We start from the raw sequence: 10,000 nt of genomic DNA, 5'->3' as shown, positions 1-10,000 counted from the left end.
AGGAGAAAGAGGAGGAGGAGGAGAAAGAGGAGGAGAAAGAGGAGGAGGAGGAGAAGGAGGAGGAGGAGGAGGAGGAGGAGGAGCAGAAGGAGGAGGAGGAGGAGAAAGAGGAGGAGGAGGAGAAGAAGGAGGAGTAGGAGGAGGAGGAGGAGGAGGAGGAGGAGGAGGAGGAGGAGGAGGGACAGTGAATACGACGGCCGAGGCTCGAGGCGTCGTTTTCAAATCGTAATGGAAGAATTTTATGGCTTAATGTTAAGGCTGGGGAGGTCAGATGTGGACATTTCAATTCTGTAATTTATTTTGATATTAGGATTTTTATGGCGATGTACGAGGCCATTTCATTTCGTCTGTAATCCCGGATTTAAAATTCCAAAGGAGGATCACAGTCTGGCCATTATCTAAATGAACCATATATTTTCCTTACTCGGGAGAGTATTGATACAACTGAAATTCAGCAGTTAAAGAGAAACTGGTTATAAGCGGTTACCAGTTTTTCATTCCTTTATACATATAACTTAATGTGTATCATACAGATATGCATGGATTATATATGTATATATATATATATATATATATATATATATATATATATATATATATATATATATATATATATATATATATACATACATACATATACCAAGGATTTTTTCCCCTTACAAGGGAGGTAGCCAAAAAGGAAAAGGCATAAAATCATTTCCACCCACTCCATCCCTGAATACACTCCACACCCCTCCACCCTCCCTCTCATCTTAGCACCTCCTGGATGACGGGTCATCCCTACACCTTGTCCACTGCTCTGGTTCAGAAACAGTGTCGCAAGACACAGCACATCCACAGCAAGGCCGCTTCATTTAGTCGGCGACCCCCCCCTCTCCGTCCCCCCATTGCATAAAAGGAGACGGGGAGAAATCCTTTCGGGCTGCGTCAAATTTTGCTCACACATACTACCTCACCCCCCATCCCCCCGCCCATTCCACCTCATGCAATAACAACATCATCCATATACAACCATTCTCCATTCACCCCTGTCTTCTGTCCTCTCTCGTCCTTCCTCAACAGACATTCCCCTCTTCCCCAAAGCCCCCTTCACCCCATCCATCCACCTCATCCTAGGACGTCCCCTCATGTTTACTCCCTCCACATCTGCCTTCCATACCTCTTTTACTAGTCTTTCTTCACTCATTCTTTCCATGTGTCCAAACCATCCTAATATTCTTTCATCAACCCTATCTCCCAGCTCCCTTTCCAGCCCTGTTCTCCTCCTCAACTCCTCATTTCTCACTCTATCTAGCCTATTAACCCCCATCATACTTCTCAGACACCTCATCTCAAACACATTCAAACTCCTTCTCTCTTCTTCTCTTATGTTCCTTGTTTCTGCCCCATACAGTGCTGTTGGCACAATCACTCCTTCATACAGTCTCTTCTTAGCATCCATTCCCAAATGTCTATTCCTCATTACACTCTTTAATCCACCAAGGCATTTACTCGCTTCTCTCAATCTACATTCTACCTCCACCTTCACTCCACCTTTTCCTGCCACATTTGCACCCAAGTATCTATAACTATCCACTTCCTCCAGTCGCTCTCCCTTAATGCTCACTTCCAGTCTAATGCCACTTTCACCCCTTGTACATCTCATCACCTTACTTTTACCCACATTTATCTTTAGCTTTCTTCTATCACATACTCTCCCAAACTTTGTTACCAACTTCCTCAATCCCTCCTCCGATCCTGCCACAAGCGCAGTGTCGTCCGCAAACAACAGCTGGCTCACCTCCCACTTTTCTCCATTTTCTTTAACCATCTCCAATACCTGACCCACTACCCTTGCATTTACCTCTCGCACCACCCCATCCATGTATAAGTTGAACAGCCAGGGCGACATAACGCATCCTTGACGAAGTCCCACCTTTACCTCGAACCACTCACTCTCTCCATTCCTAATTCTGACACAAGCTCTACTACTCTCATAAAAACTCTTGACAGCTCCTAGAAGCTTTCCTCCTATCCCATATATCTGCATAACCTCCCACAGTGCCTTTCTGTCTACCCTATCATAAGCCTTTTCCAGATCCATAAAAGCCCCCAAAACATCCTTCCCCTTTCCTATAGCTTTCTCACATATCTGTCTTACCACAAAGATCTGATCTACACAACCTCTACCTGTCCTAAATCCACACTGTTCCTCACCAATTACTCCTGTTCCTCTCCTAATCCTCTCAATCAAGATCCTCCCATAAGCCTTGCCAATTACACTTAACAAGCTAATCCCTCTGAAACTACTACATTCACACTTGTCCCCTTTTCCCTTGTAAAGAGGAACTATACAGGCACTCCTCCAGTATATATATATATATATATATATATATATATATATATATATATACATATATATGATATATATAGTGTATGTAATATATATAATATATAGTGTATGTAATATATATATATACATATATAAATATATATATATATATGTATATATATATATATATATATATATATATATGTGTGTGTGTGTGTGTGTGTGTGTGTGTGTGTGTGTGTATGTGTGTGTGTGTGTGTGTGTGTGTGTGTGTGTGTGTGTGTGTGTGTGTGTGTGTGTGTGTGTGTGTGTGAGTGTGTGTTTAAGGTCAGAGCATCATCCATGAAACGCGTTCTTGATCGCAAATACATCAATGTATCTGAGAGATTGGTAATTAAATCACAGACAGACAGACAGACAGACACGCACACACATGCACACACACACACACACACACACACACACACACACATACACACACACACACACACACACACACACACATACAAAACGTGTATGCATACTAGTTTCAGTATCATATACACAGGAAAAAATCGACCACAAGGACTTCTGCTACGAGCCCGCATGCAGGCGCCGAGGCCATCCATCCCCTTAGATCGGAGGCAATAATGCACGCGGGTCCAATTCTTTAGGGAAATATTTTGAGTGACAAGCCCGAAAGTTAATAAAAGATGTAAATTGGCGCGGCCTACTGCGTTCATTACAGCATCCAACGCTTCCCTGCTCTGTCTTCCTTCACATCCTCTCGCCTACCCTTTACTAGCCTCTTCTCTTCTCACCCTCCTTCTCCAATTCCCCTTTTATCCATTTACACTTTCCCTCTTCTCATGGTCTTTGCCTTCTGCTCCTTTTCTTTATTTGTGCTGCACATTTTACACTCTCGCCTGGACCAACAACCTTGAACGTCACACAGAGGCTCTCAGATTTCCTTTCAGGTTTCTTAGTGTACCTAATTGTAAAGCTTATATCTCTTGCCATAAGAATTGCGTCACAATCTTCCCCCCCTCTCTCTCTCTCTCGCTCTGGCTTTGTGCCCGTCTGTCTGTCTGTCACTCTGTCTGTCTTTCCGTCTTTCTGTCTTACTGTCTTTCTTCCTGTATGTATGTATGTCTGTCTGCCTCTCTCCATTCCCCCATCTCTCTCTCTCTATCTATCTATCTACCTATCTATGTATCGATGTGTCTGCCTATCTCCGTCTGTCTGCCTGTCCATCTCCCTCTCTCCTTCTCCCTCCCTCTCCCTCTCCCTCTCTCTCTCTCTCTCTCTCTCTCTCTCTCTCTCTCTCTCTCTCTCTCTCTCTCTCTTTCTCTCCCTCTCTACTACATTGCTTTTCCATTGATGCCCCCTTCCCCCCCTCCACATCTCGAAAAGCGACTTCCCCTTCTCGAACGCCCCTTTTCCCCCTTCTCTCCCTATTCCCTTCCACCTCTTCCCCCTGCGTAGGCCTATATACGTAATCAAAGGGCTATTATGCAGGCAGCTTAGGCATAGGAAGAGAGAAATGGTGGAAAAGAGGGCGAGGGACAGACTGGAAAGCTTATGTATGAAGAGTAAGATGGAAATATAAGAACATAAAGTAAAACAACTTACATATAGGGAGAGCACTTCGTTTATTTGTTTGTTTATGTGTGTGTGTATGTATACGTGTGTGTGTATGTATATACATATATATATATATATGTATATATACATATATATATATATATGTATATTTTTTACAAAGGATTACAAAGGCGGAGCATGCCGACAGGAGACCTTTTGATCCATATCTAGGTCGGATGCGAAAAAAAACCATATTAATAATGAAATAATAAATAAAAACTATGATAATGTAAATAACAAATAAAATACATAAATAAATGCATAGGTATACTTAAATAATAAACAAACAGGTAAATAGTAAATAATAATAAATTGACATATAACTAATAATAAATGAAAATCAGACAGAAAATAATAACAAAACAAAAACAAATAATATAAGATAAATTAAAATCATTACAGCATCTTACTTAGGTATTTATCTAAATGATTCTTAAAGCTTCGAACTGAACTACATTGCACTACCTGTGCAGGAAGTTTATTCCATTCATTAACTACACGGTTGGCAAAGTTGTTTCTACCTACTTCCAAATTGAATCTATTTCCGGACAGTTTGAGACCATTGTTTCTTGTCTGATTCTCATTCAATGTAAAAATTTTGTCACTTTTGATGTTGTCAATTCCCTTTAGAATTTTAAAGACCTGTATCAAGTCACCTCTGAGTCTTCGTTTTTTTAGGGAAAACAGATTCATATGTTTTAGTCGATTTTCGTATGATTTATTTTTTATATTTGGAATCAGTTTTGTGGCTCGCCGTTGTACTTTTTCCAGTCTGTTAATGTCTTTAATGAGATTCGGTGACCATACGGAAACAGCATATTCCAAATGTGGACGAACTAACGATTTATATAGCTTGTTAATGAGTGATGGACTTTTGAAATCAAAAGATCGCGCAATTAGTCCCAGAATCTTATTTGCTTTATCAGAGGCTGAAATACACTGCTTGGGTGATTTGAGGTCGTTACTGATAATTACGCCGAGATCTTTTTCACTATCCACCTTTGTTAACGAATTTCTAAATAACTTGTAATCATACTTACTGTTATTTTTACCTATGTGCATTACCTTGCATTTACTTGTGTTAAATTTCATTAGCCACTTTTCAGACCATTGCTGTAATTTATCTAAATCTTCTTGAATATCTAATTGGTTTGAGTGATCATTTGCCACTCCGCACAGTTTTGTATCATCAGCAAATTTGGAAACAGTAGATTTTAGTCCATGGTCTATATCATTTATATATACTATGAATAGAAGTGGCCCAAGAACGGAACTCTGAGGAACTCCACTTGCAACACTTTTCCATCCAGAAGTTTTTCCATTTAAAACAACTCTCTGTTTTCGACCATTCAACCAATTACTAGTCCAACCTAATAGGCTACCACTTATTCCATGCAAAGCTAATTTAGTAAGTAGTCTTTCGTGTGGTACGGTATCAAAAGCTTTTGCAAAGTCTAGATATATTAAATCTATATTGTTTCTTTTGTCATAATTCGAGATAACTGTGTTGTAGAATTCGAGTAAGTTAGTCACGCAAGAACGTTTCCGTCTGAAACCATGCTGGCTATCATTTATCAAACGGTTACTTTCTAAATGATGTTCGATAGCATCTCTGATGATAGTTTCCATTATTTTTCCTACGATTGAAGTCAAACTTATAGGCCTATAGTTATTTGGTTTCTTTTTGTCACCTTTTTTGAATATGGGAGTAACGTTAGCTAGCTTCCATTCTCTTGGGACATCTCCGGATATGATGGATTTCTTGAAAATAATTTCTAATGGAACAACAATCTCACTTTTCATTTCCTTTAAGATTCTTGGATGCCAACGGTCAGGCCCTGGTGTTTTATTAACTTTGAGTTTGTCTATACACCTTTTAATTTTCTATTTTGTTATATATACCGTAGTGAGTAAGTTTACCCTAGACTTTTCACAGGTTTCAGTTTGGAATTCACCTTGAGGTGTTTCGTTTACGAATACCGAGCTAAAATAATTGTTTAAGATATTACACATTCCTTCATTTGAATATTCAAGTTGGCCGTCAGCAGATAATAGTGGACCAATGTGATTCCTAACAACCTTTTTATCTCTAATGTAACTATAGAATTCTTTGGGATTCTCTTTGGATTTATCAGCGATGTTCATTTCGTATTGTCGTTTTCTTTTTCTTATTGTCTTTTTTAAATCTCTCTGTATTGATACATAACTTTCATAGTCATTAGATGCACCCGAGCACTTATATTTCTTATAAGCCCGTCTCTTTTTAGCAATACTTTTTTTCAGTTTCTTTGTCGAGCCACTTTGGGCGAGCCTGATTTGGGGGACGTCTGTCCTTAAAAGGAATGTAAGTTTGAATCATCTTAGTGAGCGTATTTTGAAATATTTCCCACATCTGATCTACAGGTCTTTCGCTTAATTTTGCCTCCCAATCTGTAAGCTGAAGCTCCTGACGTAGTCCCATGAACTGAGCTTTACTGAAATCGGGTATTTTAGAAACACAAGTATCTATTCTAAAATTGTTTAGGAGTTTGAATCTAACTAGGTTGTGATCGCTATTTGCAACAGATTCACCGACTTCTACATCGGTTACCATGCTTTCGCGGCTAGTGATCAAAAGATCGAGTAAGTTTCCATATCTTGTGGGCTCTTTTACATGCTGAATTAAGTAATTGTCACCAAGAAAATCAAACAAGCGACTACCTACATGGCCATGTTCAAGGGTCATCCAATCAATGTCTTAAAATTTAAATCACCCATTATCAATAAGTCCCGGTTGCAGAAACTAGACAGTTCTTGAAATAACAGTTTGTCGTCTGCTAATGATAATGTCTTTGGCCTATATATTACACCTATATTCATTTTTTGTCCATTTGTTTTGGTTAACTCAACCCACAAACTATCATATGCATCCTGTTTCACTTTCTCTAAAAAACCAAGCATGAACATTGTTTTTAACGTACAATAGAACACCCCCACCTTGTGGTGGGTGTATATATATATATATATATACATATATGTATATTATATATATATATATATAATATATATATATACATATATATATATGTGTGTGTGTGTGTGTGTGTGTGTATGTGTGTGTGTGTGTGTGTGTGTGTGTGTGTGTGTGTGTGTGTGTGTGTGTGTGTGTGTGTGTGTGTGTGTGTGTGTGTGTGTGTGTGTGTGTGTGTGTGTGTGTGTGTGTGTGTGTGTGTGTGTGTGTGTGTGTGTGTGTGTTACAAAGGATTACAAAGGCGGAGCATGCCGACAGGAGACCTTTTGGTCCATATCTAGGTCGGATGCGAAAAAATCATAATAATAATAAAATAATAAATAAAAACTATAATAATGTAAATAACAAATAAAATACATAAATAAATGTATAGGTATAGTTAAATAATAAACAAACAGGTAAATAGTAAATAATGATAAATTGACATATAACTAATAATAAATGAAAATCATACAGACAAATGAAAACAAAACAAAAACAAATAATATAAAATAAATTATAATCATTACAGCATCTTGCTTAGGTGTTTATCTAAATGATTCTTAAAGCTTCGAACTGAACTACATTGCACTACCTGTGCAGGAAGTTTATTCCATTCATTAACTACACGGTTGGCAAAGTTGTTTCTACCTACTTCCAAATTGAATCTATTTCCGGACAATTTGAGACCATTGTTTCTTGTCTGATTCTCATTCAATGTGAAAATTTTGTCACTTTTGATGTTGTCAATTCCCTTTAAAATCTTAAAGACCTGTATCAAGTCACCTCTGAGTCTACGCTTTTTTAGGGAAAACAGATTCATATGTTTTAGTCGATTTTCGTATGATTTTTTGTTTATATTTGGAATCAGTTTTGTGGCTCGCCGTTGTACTTTTTCCAGTCTGTCAATGTCTTTAATGAGATTCTGTGACCATACGGAAACAGCATATTCCAAATGTGGACGAACTAACGATTTATATAGCTTGTTAATGAGTGATGGACTTTTGAAATCAAAAGATCGCGCAATCAGTCCCAGAATCTTATTTGCTTTCTCAGAGGCTGAAATACACTGCTTGGATTATTTGAGGTCGTTACTGATAATTACGCCGAGATCTTTTTCACTATCCACCTTTGTTAACGAATTTCTAAATAACTTGTAATCATACTTACTGTTATTTTTACCTATGTGCATTACCTTGCATTTACTTGTGTTAAATTTCATTAGCCACTTTTCAGACCATTGCTGTAATTTATCTAAATCTTCTTGAATATCTAATTGGTTTGAGTGATCATTTGCCACTCCGCACAGTTTTGTATCATCAGCAAATTTGGAAACAGTAGATTTTAGTCCATGGTCTATATCATTTATATATACTATGAATAGAAGTGGCCCAAGAACGGAACCCTGAGGAACTCCACTTGTAACATTTTTCCATCTAAAAGTTTTTCCATTTAAAACAACTCTCTGTTTTCGACCATTCAACCAATTACTAGTCCAACCTAATAGGCTACCACTTATTCCTTGTAAAGCTAATTTAGTAAGTAGTCTTTCGTGTGGGACGGTATGAAAAGTTTTGCAAAGTCTAGATATATTAAATCTATATTGTTTCTTTTGTCATAATTCGAGATAACTGTGTTGTAGAATTCGAGTAAGTTAGTCACGCAAGAACGTTTCCGTCTGAAACCATGCTGGCTATCATTTATCAAACGGTTACTTTCTAAATGATGTTCGATAGCATCTCTGATGATAGTTTCCATTATTTTTCCTACGATTGAAGTCAAACTTATAGGCCTATAGTTATTTGGCTTCTTTTTGTCACCTTTTTTGAATATGGGAGTAACGTTAGCTAGCTTCCATTCTCTTGGGACATCTCCGGATATGATGGATTTCTTGAAAATAATTTCTAATGGAACAACAATCTCACTTTTCATTTCCTTTAAGATTCTTGGATGCCAACCGTCAGGCCCTGGTGTTTTATTAACTTTGAGTTTATCTATACACCTTTTAATTTTCTATTTTGTTATATTTACCGTAGTGAGTAAGTTTACCCTAGACTTTTCACAGGTTTCAGTTTGGAATTCACTTTGAGATGTGTGTGTGTGTGTGTGTGTGTGTGTGTGTGTGTGTGTGTGTGTGTGTGTGTGTGTGTGTGTGTGTGTGTGTGTGTGTGTGTGTGTGTACGTGTAAGCGTGTATTAGTGTGTGTGTTTTGTGTGTGTGTGTGTGTGTGTGTGTGTGTGTGTGTGTGTGTGTGTGTGTGTGTGTGTGTGTGTGTGTGTGTGTGTGTGTGTGTGTGTGTGTGTGTGTGTGTGTGTGTGTGTGTGTGTGTGTGTGTGTGTGTGTGTGTGATTCACCTTTGGTCTTTGGATCACGGTTTGGACTCGTGATCGACAGCTATTTCCCTCCCGGAAGAAACTTCAGAGCTCGTATGACCGATCTATGGGTGATGCTGAGACCTTACACGCACACACACACCGAACTCCCCGCCAACGAGAGTTGGAGTAACGACTCGAATCGCAGCGATACTGAAACTACTTCAGCCCTGGGCAGGATTCGAACCCAGACCGCCGTAGTGACAGTCGGGGACTCTACCATTCGCGCCACCGAGTCGTGTGTGTGTGTGTGTTTGTGTGTGTGTGTGTGTGTGTGTGTGTGTGTGTGTGTGTGTGTGTGTGTGTGTGTGTGTGTGTGTGTGTGTGTGTGTGTGTGTGTGTGTGTGTGTGTGTGTGTGTGTGTGTGTGTGTGTGTGTGTGTGTGTGTGTGTGTGAAAAAAAACGACATGGAAGGATCAGGGTTTCTCGGAGAGGAAGAAAGTTGGGAGGAAGCGAGAAAAAGGAAGACATAGTAGAGGAGGAGGAGGAGGAAGAGGAGGAGGAGGAGGAGGGTGAGGAGGAGGAGGAGAAGGAGGAGGAAGACTAGATTGATGAGGATATAATAAAGATGATTATATGATACTGATGTTGCTACATCTGAGTAGAAAGTGGAGAGGAAGAGGACGGGGAAAGGAGGAGGAAGAAGAGGAGGGGAAATGAAGAGCTAGGAAAGAAGCAAAAGAAGGAGTAACAAGAGGAGAAGGA

The sequence above is a fragment of the Oratosquilla oratoria genome, chromosome 24 (genome assembly GCF_046742065.1).
Source record: "Oratosquilla oratoria isolate Oo_2021 chromosome 24, ASM4674206v1, whole genome shotgun sequence".
Lineage (NCBI taxonomy): Eukaryota > Metazoa > Arthropoda > Malacostraca > Stomatopoda > Squillidae > Oratosquilla > Oratosquilla oratoria.
This window is presented reverse-complemented; position numbering follows the sequence as displayed.